This window comes from Rana temporaria, chromosome 7 (assembly GCF_905171775.1).
Source record: "Rana temporaria chromosome 7, aRanTem1.1, whole genome shotgun sequence".
NCBI lineage: Eukaryota > Metazoa > Chordata > Amphibia > Anura > Ranidae > Rana > Rana temporaria.
Window position 1 is genome coordinate 45,903,916 of NC_053495.1, and position 13,727 is coordinate 45,917,642.

Consider the following 13,727-nt stretch of genomic DNA (forward strand, 5'->3'; position numbering starts at 1 on the left):
TTACAGTAAATCACCAGGTGATTGCTCCATGGCCATAAATAAGGCAAAGTGACTTCTAGAAATAGGATCTTCCCCGGCTGAGATGAGAAATGCAACAGTGATCATTACATCTAATTACATACTCCGAGCCCAAATAATTAGTTTACTTAAGGATAATATCGCAATTAAAATATGTATGTGTATGTATATGTATATAATACAGGTGCATTCCATTCTACTGGTTCGGGGAGAGAGAGAGAGAGAGAGAGAGAGAGAGCGAGAGGGAGAGAGAGGGGGGGGGAGAGAGAGAGAGAGAGAGAGAGGGGGATGAGAGAGAGAGAGAGATGAGAGAGAGAGAGAGAGAGAGAGAGAGAGAGAGAGAGGGAGAGAGAGAGAGAGAGAGAGAGAGAGAGAAAGAGAAAGAGAGAGAGAGAGAAAGAGAGAGTGAGAGAGAGCGAGAGAGAGAGAGAGAGAGAGAGAGAGAGAGAGAGAGAGATATGAGAGATAGAGAGAGAGAGAGAGAGAGAGAGAGAGATAAAGAGAAAAAGAGAGTGAGAGAGAGAGAAAGAGAAAGAGAGAGAGAGAGAGTGAGAAAGAGAGAGAGAGAGAAAGAGAAAGAGAGAGTGAGAGAGAGAGAAAGAGAGAGAGAGAGAAAGAGAGAGAGAGAGAGATAGAGAGTGAGAGAGAGAGAAAGAGAGAGTGAGAGAGAGAGAGAGAGAGAGAGAGAGAGAGAGAGAGAAAGAGAAAGAGAGAGTGAGAAAGAGAGAGTGAGAGAGAGAGAAAGAGAGAGAGAAAGAGAAAGAGAGAGATAGAGAGTGAGAGAGAGAGAAAGAGAGAGAGAGAGAAAGAGAGAGAAAGAGAAAGAGAGAGAGAGAGAGAGAGAGAGAGAGAGAGGGAGAGAGAGAGATCCATACATTCGATTGCTCTACCATGAAATAAGAAATGCCATTGCACATGTTACATCCCTAGTATGGTATAAGTTGGGTATTGCTATTGTGAATTGTAATTTTATTATATATATATATATATAGGGAAAGAGAGAGAGAGAGAGGGAAAGAGAAGGAGAGAAGAGAGAGGGAGAGAGAGAGAGAGAGAGAGAGAGAGAGAGAGAGAGAGAGAGAGAGAGAGAGAGAGAGAGAGAGAGAGAGAGATTCATACATAATGCATTTAAACAGACTACATCCTTCTATAAAATCTTATATTCAGATAAATTGTATATGTGTATCTATTTAACAGGTGCATTTTATTCTACTGTTTTATTATTATTATATTATCATCACCCTCAGATGATAATGTAGGCGGGTCTCAGGGATTTAAGTATGCTAGTGTATATACAATATATAACTTTAATTATATTAGATAGATAGATAGATAGATAGATAGATAGATAGATAGATAGATAGATAGACAGACAGACAGACAGACAGACAGCAATGCCATTGGTCAGGCTCATCCACACAGCATCTTATAACACAGTATTATTCATGGGAGAGGGGAGTAATCAGAGGACTTTTATACCCTTGGTTTTTATTTATCACAGAAAACAAACAACTGAATTATATAAAATAAAATGTAGCTATTCTGGTAGGATGAGGTGTCATATTTTAGTAAATAACATCACAAAACACGTGTATTAAAAAAAAACCCTCATTAAATAAAATGAGTTAAAAAATAAATAAAGTAATTGATGAAAAGTGAGATGTTTTGCACGATGTGTGTATAAAATTTTGTACCTTTTGGGCAGAAATATGTATCCGACAAAGAGGGCAGACGTTGAAGGAATAGGTGAATAGGTGAATAGGTGAGGAAGGATAGATGCTGAACAAGGAGCAATACTCTGCAGATGTCCATTCAGATCCATGCATATGAAAATGTTAATGAGAAGCTGAGGTGTAAAAAGGAAAATATTCCAGTCTTGAGTTTTTTTTTAGGAAAATAAATAAATATACGAACAGATTGTGTCTCCCGATATTTACATTTTAGCCCTTTTTACTTTTGTCGGGTTTAAGATGTAATTGATCAGCCAATTGCTGTTGTTGTATATATATATGTCATTACTTTTATTAGTTTACGGTACCATTTGGTTTGCAAATCAGCGTGCATGATTTTAAGGTCAAAACTAATTTTATTTCATTATAACGAAACAAACAAATGAAAACGAAAAATTGCGTTGTAAGATAATAGAAACGAGAATAGTCTAATTTCAAAATCCAGCTGATCACCTGTACAGGTCACGTGATTGAGATCTATGATCAATGCACGATCAGAGCCTCCAATGATCAATAAGACAAAAAAAATCTAAAATCCGCATTCCGAATGTGTTCTCCAAGCTTTCAATCAGCCACAGTAATGTTCTGATTTATTGTAGAAACGTCTGAAGTCAGCACAGGTTAGACAGGCGATGTTTTAGTAAATCTACCCATCTGGATACCCGATACAAATATTATTGGGTGCTTTGAAATATCCACACTTTGATATGAAGGGAGTGACTGTTGTATTATATTTATTTTTTTATTTATTTTTTATCTCCCCTATATATATTAACAATTTAATTTATGGAATTATTGTATATAAGATTGCAGCATGTATTGCTCTGCAGAGCCATCAGATTGGTGATGATGAAAATGCAATACATGTATCTGGTCTGGTTATAGTGGAAGTGATTTACTAAAGCAAAATTAATATTCATTTATCTTATACTTTAGGGTGAACCTGTCTTTAAAAAATTCATGGATTTTTACTTACACATGATTTAAAGTGGAGTTCCAACCACAATTAGCATTTTTTAAATGTATGTCCTTTCATCCTGCGTTTTATAATATAAATCGGTCACTTACTATTTTACAATCCGCCGCCGCTCCACATAGTTATTCAAAAAGAGAGTTTATAAAACTATGTCCACGCCGTTGTCATTTTGCTTGTGGGCATTGTGAAGCTCACAAGCACTTACCTTCCTGGAAGTCTTGGATGGGGAGTGATAATTGGGTAGCGCACTGCATTCTGGAAATTATGACACACATTTCCCAGGAGCATTAGAGGGAGATGATGGTCAGAATCCTAGGTGATTCAAAGGCAGATTGTGTGGGACTGCATAGAAACAGGCATTTCCAGATGAGTAAAAAAAACATTTTTTTTTTTTTAGGTCTAATTTGGGATGGAAACTCCACTTTAAATATATAAAGCGGGACTTCAATATTTTTTTCTGCCTTTGTCTTAACTTTGGATAGTAATTTATTTTTCTGACAGTAAATATCTTATACAGCACTTCCTGTTTCTTGTCTGGTTTAAAAGCCTAGGCTTATTACATCATGAACAACTCTCTCTCTCACTCTTGTGGAGTTTGCCAGAAGGGAGGGGGATGAGCCATAAGAGGCCAATGAGAGCTGCAGGGGCTGCAGAGCTGGAGTTGTGCCTCTGTGTGTCTGTGTAAATCCAGGAAGTGAACAGGCAGCAGCTTCAGCTGCCCACAGTTAAAATGGATGCAGCCAGACTCAATGAAGAGAGATTTGTGCAGGCATATTGGCAAGTACAGACTGAGTAACAGTATATATAAAATCATATGCAAAGTGGTTGGAGGGAAGCTCAGATGGCAAAGATGTTTTATTACAAATTATGTGAGCAGACTGCAGTTCCTCTTTAAGTAACACAACTTCACCTTATTTACTAAGCTAAGTGAGCATTCACTTTAGAAGACGATATTCCACACTCCTTTGTAAATCAATTCCAGTGGCTATTAAGCTTTCCGTGTAGGTCCCAGTAAGCAATGGGATAGATGATTAACCCAGGGTCCCTTAGTGCAATGGTGGGGGAGTTAAAGGGTTCCTTGAACAATAGTATTTGGAGATGATTTGTAAGTGACACAAATGGAATACAGTGTAACAGCATTCAGAGGTTGGTAGTACATAACACAGAGTGCAGAGGTCAGGAGTAAGTAACACAGAGTGCAGAGGTCAGGAGTAAGTAACATAGAGTGCAGAGGTGAGTAGTATGCAAGAAAGAGTTCAGAGATCAGCGGCAACTCAGAGTCAGAGAATATGTAACGCAGAGTGCAGGGGTTAATGTAACACACATTTCATAGGTAAGCAGTGCAGAGGTCAGGAGTAAGTATTGCAGAGTTCAGAGGTCTATAGTATGTAACACAGAGTACAGAGGTTAGGAGTAAGTAACATAGAGTGTAGAGGTCAGTAGTATGTAATGGAGAGTTCAGAGGTCATGGAGTAAGTAATGCAGAGTGCAGAGGTAAGTTGTAAGTAATCCAGAATCAGAGGTCAGTAGTATGCCATGTAGAGTGCAGGGGTCAGTAGAATGTAATGTAGAGTTCAGAGGTCATGGAGTAAGTAATGCAGAGTACAGAGGTAAGTTCTAAGTAATCCAGAGTCAGAGGTCAGTAGTATGTCATGTAGAGTGCATGGGTCAGTAGTATGTAATGTAGAGTACAGAGGTCATGGAGTAAGTAATGCAGAGTGCAGAGGTCAGTTGTAAGTAATCCAGAGTCAGAGGTCAGTAGTATGTTAGAAGAGTTGCAGGGGTCAGTGGTATGTATTGTAGAGTTCAGAGGTCATGGAGTAAGAATGCAGAGTGCAGAGGTCAGTTGTAAGTAATCCAGAGTCAGAGGTCAGTAGTATGTTATGTAGAGTGCAGGGGGTCAGTAGTATGCAATGTAGAGTTCAGAGGTCATGGAGTAAGTAATGCAGAGTTCAGAGGTCAGTTGTAAGTAATCCAGAGTCAGAGGTCAGTAGTATGTTATGAAGAGTGCAGGGGTCAGTAGTATGTAATGTAGAGTTCAGAGGTCATGGAGTAAGTAATGCAGAGTGCAGAGGTCAGTTGTAATTAATCCAGAGTCAGAGGGTCAGTAGGTATGTTATGTAGAGTGCAGGGGGTCAGTAAGTATGCAATGTAGAGTTCAGAGGTCATGGAGTAAGTAATGCAGAGTTCAGAGGTCAGTTGTAAGTAATGCAGAGTCAAAGGTCCGCAGTATGTCATGTAGAGTGCAGGGGTCAGTAGTATGTACCATAGATTTCAGAGGTAAGTAGTATGTAATTCACAATGCAGAGGTCAGAAGTACTCAAACAAAGTGCAGAGGTCAGTAGTAACTAATACACATTAAATCCATCAGCAAACATACCCCCTTTCAGCAAAAGAATCTGCCTCTCTAAGCAAAAAAATACCCAAAGCACAAATTCCCGCATCCCTCTAAAATTCACTCACCAGACCTCAAATGCATTGGCACCTGGTACTGTGAGCAAAGCCATGATGTGTCAGAGCAAGACCTTTCTCAGCCCTGTAATCCCTATTGCACACTGATCCGAGGTTGTGAATCTGTGGGCAGGGTCGAAATTGGCAAGTACCATGATGGAGGTGTGATCTGCCGTCACATGGCTGAAAATGTCAGGTAGGTTGCAGATGACCTGTTGCTGGCCCCAAATCTAAAGCAAAGTCTCATATTATATTATTATAGTAATAATCTATAGCTATCCTTTTTTAGCAGCACAAAACAGTGGTGTAAGTGAAAGGTTTGCTACTGATAGGGTCAATTTTTCTTAAAGTATATCTATAAACTATTCTTCTTATTCCTCTTATTTGCTCATGTTTGGTCTGTTAAAGAAGAACTACAAATTATAAATAGTGCCAATCTTCCTTTGGAAGAAATGCTTACAGATCCAAATCAAAATTTGCATTGAAAACCTTTTGTTTTATTTGTTTGATAAGTGAAAAAAATACCTGAAATTCAGAGCTGTCCCGTGTCATGTCGGGGAGAATCGTGTATCCAGGGCCGCCATCAGGGGGGTACAGGTAGTACACCTGTAAGAGGCCCCCAGGGCCCCAGGTGGCAACCCCCCCTTTTTTTTATTTATTTTTTATAAAAAATTTAAAAAAATATGATATTTTTTTTATTTTTTTTTTATTAAAGGTCCACATATTTTTTCTGGAGGTCCCCAGAAGCCCGGATTGACAATCCCCCTTTTTTTTTTTTATAAAAAAAAATCTTTTTTATATATATTTTTTTATTTCTTTTATATTTTTTTTTATTTCTTATATATATTAGATTTATATTTATATATATTGATTTATATATATATATATATATATATATATATATATTATTAAAGGAGGTCCCCAGGGCCCCAAGATGGCAACCCCCCCTTTAAAAAAATATTATATATATATTTATATATATATATATTTATATTTCATATATATTTTTTATTTCTTTTTATTAAAGGGCCCAGAGGTCCCCAGGGCCCGGATGGATACCCCCCTTTTATCATATATATTTTTCTTTATTTCTTCTTTTTTTTTGTAAAGCCCCCCCCCCCCCTTTTCACACTGGGGCCGCGGCTGTGTATAGCGCTACACGTCGTTCGTTTTTAATGAATAGGAGGCGTTTTTCAGGTGCTTAGCAGAGGTTATTTCCAGCGCTAAAGCGCCTGAAAACCGCCTCAGTGTGAAGGGTCCTAAGCGCCATAACACACTATCAGTTTTCTTGCAGGATTTTTCTCTTCAGGTTTACCAAAACCATTGTAGTTCAAGGGCCTGCTCATTGCATACAAATTTTAAACTCTTAAGGTTTGACCTCATAATAGATGGTTTTGGTAAACCTGAAGAGAAAAACCTGCAGGAAACTGATAGTGTGTATGGGGGCTGTAGCGTCCATGTGGTAGTGATAGTGGTGGGATTTGAAGTGGTTGTACCCAGTGATGTGTACTGGCCTCAGGTGTTACTCAGCAAAAAGAAAAATCCTCCTACATACGTTGTACCTGTTATATGCAGTCTGCTCTTCTCTACATCCATTCAAAAGACAAGAAAGTATAAGCTTGTCTGAGCTGTCAGAAAAAAAGAGCTGACATTACACATACAGAGCTCAGTGAGCAGGGTATGACAGCTGATTGGAGGGAAGGGACACCCCCCCCTTCACATAGCACGCAATAAACAGAGCTGAGGCTGTCAATCAGCTGGAGACGCCATCCCTGTCACCTTTTCTCTCTTGGTGTCAGGAAAACTTGTCAAAAAAGATTCATGCAGTGGCAGTGCGTCTATAGAGGGCGCCGGAGCGCCGCCCCCCTCTGGCTCTCGCAACGCCACTGATTAAAATAACACAGGATTTATGCATTGCATGAATCTATGTTATTGTTGGCGCTGCCGCCGACTATTTCAGATGGCCGGATGGTGAGACACCTGAATAACGGCAGCTGGTTGGCTGTGTGGAAGTGCCTATCAGAGCCAACAGCACTGATAGGCTTTCCGAGTACAGCTCTCAGGCTGTATTTGGCTTCTGGAAATTTATCTAAGGGACGTACGGAGGGTGCGTTCCTTGGATAAGACTGACAGGCGTCTCAGCCAATCAGGTTCACCGGTTCTTACCGGTAACCTGATTAGCTGAAGCATCATCGAGGGCGGGAGAAGACATCGAGGGACGTGGAAGGAGGATGGCTGACCCCCAGAAAGGTAAGTGCAGTGCGGGGGGGGGGGCATTTTACAGGGGACAGCGGCAACAATGGGCACAGTGGCGACAATGGGCACAGTGGCATCAATGGGCACAGTGGTGACAATGGGCACAGTGGCATCAATGGGCACAGTGGCGACAATTAAAGGGCACAGTGGCATCAATTGGCACAGTGGCGACAATTAAAGGGCACAGTGGCGACAATTGGCACAGTGGCGACAATTAAAGGGCACAGTGGCGACAATTGGCACAGTGGCGACAGTTGATGGGCACAGTGGCTGCGTTTGATGGCATAGCACAGAGGCTGCGTTTGATGGCATGGCACAGTGGTGACAATTGATGGCACAGTGGCTGTGTTTGATGGCATGGCACAGTGGTGACAATTGATGGCACAGTGGCTGCATTTGATGGCATGGCACAGTGGTGACAATTGATGGCACAGTGACTGCATTTGATGGGCCCAGTGGCTGCATTTGATGGGCACAGTGGCCGCATTTGATGGGCACAGTGAGGCTGCAATTGTTTTTTTTTAGTTTGCGCCCCCCCCAAAAAATTTGAGCACCAGCCGCCACTGGATTCATGCTGATAGCATAGGAATGAGGCAGCAGACAGAAATGGCACTTAGTGCTCTGGATTGAGAGAAGAACACACTATAACAGAAAATGCTTGGCTCATATTTCATGTCTGAGGTTTACCACCACTTCCAGTTGTTTCACAAAAGAAAACTGAGCAAGGCTGCACATTTCAGTCATCAAAACACAGAGTGGGGTGAATTCAATAAATATGCTTTGCCACTTTTCTGGCAATAATTTCTCTTGTTAATATGTTGCACCTAATCCAGAAAACAACTACGACAGCTTTGGTTTTGCCAGCGACTAGGGTTGCCACCTGTCCAGGATTCACACGGGTTTTGAATCATGTGTCCGTGTTTCAGGCGGACTGACCAGGCTGTGGCTCCTTAAGCAACCAAGATAGTCGCACACAAATCTGTTGGCGCCCAGAACCTGTGGGCGGCTCTCTGGGGGGCAGGTTTGGCATCACTGGGGTGCAGGGTGATGATGTAAGCAACAGCAATTTTGCCACACCCACGTTTTGCTGTGGCACGCTATGTGCACTGCATTACTATTCTCCTCGGAGCACCCAAAGGTGTTCCAGACCGCTAAAGTGTTCGGGTTTGGCTTGAAGAAAAGGTGGCAACCCTATGAGACTAATCTGGTCCACATCTACTTTGTGGTGCAACACCTTCGCCACATTCAGTTACCTGAATTTGGCTCATGCTGCGCCACTTTTAGAATGCACGTGAGGCACGCAAAATCAGTCTGTGCCAGTCTTTATGAATTCCAGGCGATGTGTTGTCAGCCCACAACAAGAACATTGCAACATAAGCAATGCTGCTAATGCTCAGAGTCCTAATGTTATAAATAAGTGGTGTTCACATCGCTGTGCTATTTTGCAATGCGATTTGGAAAATATGACCTGTCTGATTTGCTTTTCATTTCTACAGCCTTGTAAGGTCTACAGAAGTCTATGGCAAAACATGGAAAAGGATCATTTGTGTGTTTTGCCAGCCTTATCAATCTGACTGCTGACTAGTAACGCCCCATTTGAAAATGCACTTAAAATGAAGAAAAATGCGCTTTAATGCATCATGTGATTACATGTTACAATGCGCATTGCCAAACAAAATTGACATCCTTTTTTATCCACAAATAGAGATTTCTTTTGGTGGTATTTGATCACCTCTGTGGCTTTTATTTTTTGCGCTATAAACAAAAAAAGAGCGACAGTTTAAAAAAAATGCATAATTTTATAATAAATATCTCCACAAAAAATATATAAAAAAACAAATTTCTTCCACATCTTAGGCCGATACGTATTCTACATATTTTTGGGCCAAAAAATCGCAATAAGCGTTTATTGATTGATTTGCGCAAAGGTTATAGCATCTACAAAATAGGGGATAGATTTATGACATTTTAATTATTATTTTTTTACTAGTAATGGCAGCGATCTGCGATTTTTATCATGACTGCGACATTGCGGCTGGACAGATCGGACCCTTTTTGGGACCATTGACATTTATACAGCGATCAGAGCTAAAAAATATCCACTGATTACTGTATAAATGTCCCTGGCAGGGAAGGGGTTAAACACTAGGGGGCGATCAAGGGGTGAAGTGTGTTCCCTGGATGTGTTCTAACTGTAGGGTGGATGGGCTCACTAGAACATGACACAGATCGCTGCTCCCGATGACAGGGAGCAGTAGATCCCTGTCATGTTGCTAGGCAGAACAGAGAAATGCCTTGTTTACATAGGCATCTCCCTGTTCTGCCTCTCCTCGCCACAATCGCGAACATCGAGTTTCGCGGGACCCGCGGGCACGTTCCCGCTAGAATTTCAAAGGGGCGTCTGAGTACGCACTTTTGCCTGCCCGTGCCATTCTGCCGACGTAAATCGGCATGCGACGGTCGGCATGTGGTTAATTATAGCTGACATAGCGAATCACGAAACGCGTCAGCTATTTGCTTCTGCTTTTTCCCTGCTGAATTGTGATTTTAATTAGTATGAACAATAAAGGTGATTTTTAGATGTGGGGCTGACCACTTTTTTCAGCTTTAAAGGGTCACTAAAGGAAAAAAATTTTTTTGCTGAAATGACTGTTTATTGGGTATAGAGACATAAAAGTTAACTGATTCCTTTTAAAAATGATTAAAAATTGAATTTAATCTATCATATAATGTGCCTCTAGTTTCACTTTGGTTTTAAATGTACATACATGAAGTTCCGGGTGAGAGGTGAGTCGGGAAGACTCACAGAACAAAAACAAACAAATCCAGGGCAGTGTTTTGTTTTTAAAATGAATCTGATTGGTTCTGAGGAGTTTTAGACACACAGTAATGACAGCTTAGACCACCGTGAGGAAGCTCCCAGTACGATGGTTATAAGGAAACAGGCAACCAGGAAGTGTGGAGATCAGAGCAGAATTACAGCAAAAACGAACAATGAGGACATGAAACCAGTACTGCAGTAAGGTAAAGGAAGCTATTTAGCTAAAAAAATGTTTTCCTTTAGTGACCCTTTAACCACTTAAGGACCCATTCACGCCAATATATGTCGGCAGAATGGCACGGCTGGGCACAATCACGTACCTGTACGTGTCTCTTTAAGCCCAGCCGTGGGGACACGAGTGTGCCGCCGCCAGCGCGCTTGCGACCCAGTTCAGAGCTCCGTGAACGTGCCAACGGGACCCGCGGGTCTGATCGCCGCTGGTGTCCTGCTATCGGTCACCGGAGCTGAAGAACGGGGAGAGCTGTGTGTAAACACACCTTCCCCGTTCTTCATTGTGGCAGTCTCAGTGATCTTATGTTCCCTGATATAGGGAAAGACGATCACTGACGTCACACGTCCAGCCCCGCCCCCCTACAGTTAGAAACACATATGAGGTCACACTTAACCCCTACAGTGCCCCCTAGTGGTTAACTCCTAAACTGCAATTGTCATTTTCACAGTAAACAATGCATTTTTATAGCACTTTTTGCTGTGAAAATGACAATGGTCCCAAAAATGTGTCAAAATTGTCCGATGTGTCCGCCATAATGTCGCAGTCACAGGAAAAAATGCAATAAAACTATGCCCTATTTTGAAAACGCTATACATTTTTCATAGTGCTGTCAGTTAAACGCGCTATTAACGGCGTTAACGCAAACCCATGTTAACGCCGTCAATTTTTTTATCGCGCGATTAACGAGGCGGCGTTCGGGGGTTATACCGGGATGATGCCTGCAGCCGCAGGCATCATCCCGGTACCGTTGTTTAGAGCGGGCGATCGGCTATCCAAACATAACAACCGATGCGGCTAAAAGACGCTCGGTTGTTATGCCGGAGGAGCGGGAGGGGACATCCCCCCCCTCCGGCCGCCTTTCGCCGCTCTGACTGGGCCTCCCGTCCCACCGGGAGACCCGATCCTAGATCCGCCGCCTTCTGTGTCCAGGTTGGAGACTGAGGCCCCGTACACACGACCAGTTTCCTCGGCAGAATTCAGCTTCCGACCGAGTTTCTGGCTGAATTCTGCCGAAAAACCCGGCCGTGTGTACACTTTCGGCCGAGTAAGCCGACGAGGAGCTCGGCGAGGAAATAGAGAACATGTTCTCTATTTCCTCGTTGTTCTATGGGAGCTCTCGCCCCGCCGAGCTCCTCGGCGGCTTCAGTGCTGAACTGGCCGAGGAACTCGATGTGTTTGGCACGTCGAGTTCCTCGGCCGTGTGTACGAGGCCTGACACTAAGCCGTAAGTGGCTTTGATTCAGTCTCCGCATTGAAACCACGGAAGCGGTGTCATGACGTCAATTCCGGGTTTCTCGGCTGCCAATGGCGCCGGATTTAAAAAAGTACACAGTATTCAGAATCGCCGTTTTCGGCGATCTGAATACTTTGAAGTGCAAAGGAGGGCTCGGAGGTCTTTTAGACCCCCGATCCCTCCATAAAGAGTACCTGTCACCACCTATTGCTATCACAAGGGATGTTTACATTCCTTGTGACAGCAATAAAAGTGTTCAAAATGTAAAAAAATAAAAAAACACAATTTAATATTATAAAAAAAAAAAAAAAAAAATAAGAAAAAAAAAAAAAATTTTAAAGGGTGAACCTCCTTAATCGCGCGATTAATTGTGAGTTAACTATGACATGAATGCGATTAATCGCGATTAAAATTTTTAATCGCTTGACAGCACTAATTTTTCACAAACCAATCGATAAGCGCTTATTGTGATTTTTTTTTACCAAAAATAGGTAGAAGAATACAAATCGGCCTAAACTGAGGAAAAAAATTGTTTGTTTTATATATTTTTGGGGGATATTTATTATAGCAAAAAGTAAAAAATATTGAATTTTTTTCAAAATTGTCGCTCTATTTTGGTTTATAGCGCAAAAAATAAAAACCGCAGAGGTGATCAAATACCACCAAAAGAAAGCTCTATTTGTGGGAAAAAAAAGCACGCCAATTTTGTTTGGGAGCCACGTCGCATGACCGCGCAATTGTCAGTTAAAGCTACGCAGTGCCGAATCGCAAGAAGGGGCAAGGTCCTTAACCTGCATTATGGTCCGGGTCTTAAGTGGTTAATACACAGAGCTTCCTTTCTTCATTCCCAACAGCTTAATAGAGTGGCGGGGGGGGGGGGGGGGGTATGGGAGGTAAGTATCGTAAGTGCTATTGGAGTGGTAAGCATTAACCTGAATCTGTTACTTTGCCCTGCATATGGAAAGCACATGTTCATAATAATTTTAGTCACTCAGATTTAGTAAGCTTTTGTTTAGGGTTCTGGGCGGGTCTGCAGCCTCTTGTCACATGACTGTACAGTCTTGCACTATTATTATAGAAATTATACAGACTTAATTTCACTTTTTGTACATCACTGATACACAACAACACATTTTGCGCTATTTGCACTTCAAAATTACATAATGTGACTGGCTACTTACTATTTATAATACAACCTCTAATGCTTTAGTTTCCATAAACAATCCCCCAATGATGCATTATTACACTGGCTTCAATACAATCATTTATAATGAGACGTTCATTAATTTTATTTTATTTTTCTATACAGCATCTCAGTTATCTTTCTGCGGCTTCACGAAAGCTGAGAAAAAATAAATAAAAAAGGAATTCCTAAGAGCAGACTGGGAATCACTGAGATATCGCAGAACTCTTTGATAAAAAATGTTTTAACAGAGCATCAAGCTGATGTGTTAGTAAATGTAGTGGGGATCTTGTCATTGCCAAGAGTCATGAATGCTGGTAGCTTCCTGCGCATGCTGGGAGCTTCCAAGGCCTTTCTATGAAGAAGTTTGCAATGATGGACCAGTCATGGCCAAGCATCTGTTTTCCAGATGTCATCCTGGCATTTCAGTGGAGCAAGAGCCTGGGTGTGCGACTTGGTCCATTAATATCTGTAGAAAGAGAGAGTTGTGTGTTTATAAATTCAGCTTTCATAAACTTCCTGTATAAATTCTGATTGGTTCTGTATGGTGCTTAAATATAGCTATGAGATCTGAATGCAAGTTAATCTGCGAGTTGAATCAATTTAAAAAATGAGTGGAGATTTAAAGAAAAAATTTCTGTCCATATAATTTTAATATCTTTTAAGCTAATACATTTTAAAGTGAATGCTTTAAATCTGTGTTTTATGCTGTATATACAAACTTTGTTTTTTCAAATAAACATTTAATACATGATAAAGGATTCCAAGAGCATTATGGGATAGTGAAAGCACAGCACATACATTCCCCCTTTATACCCCGTACACA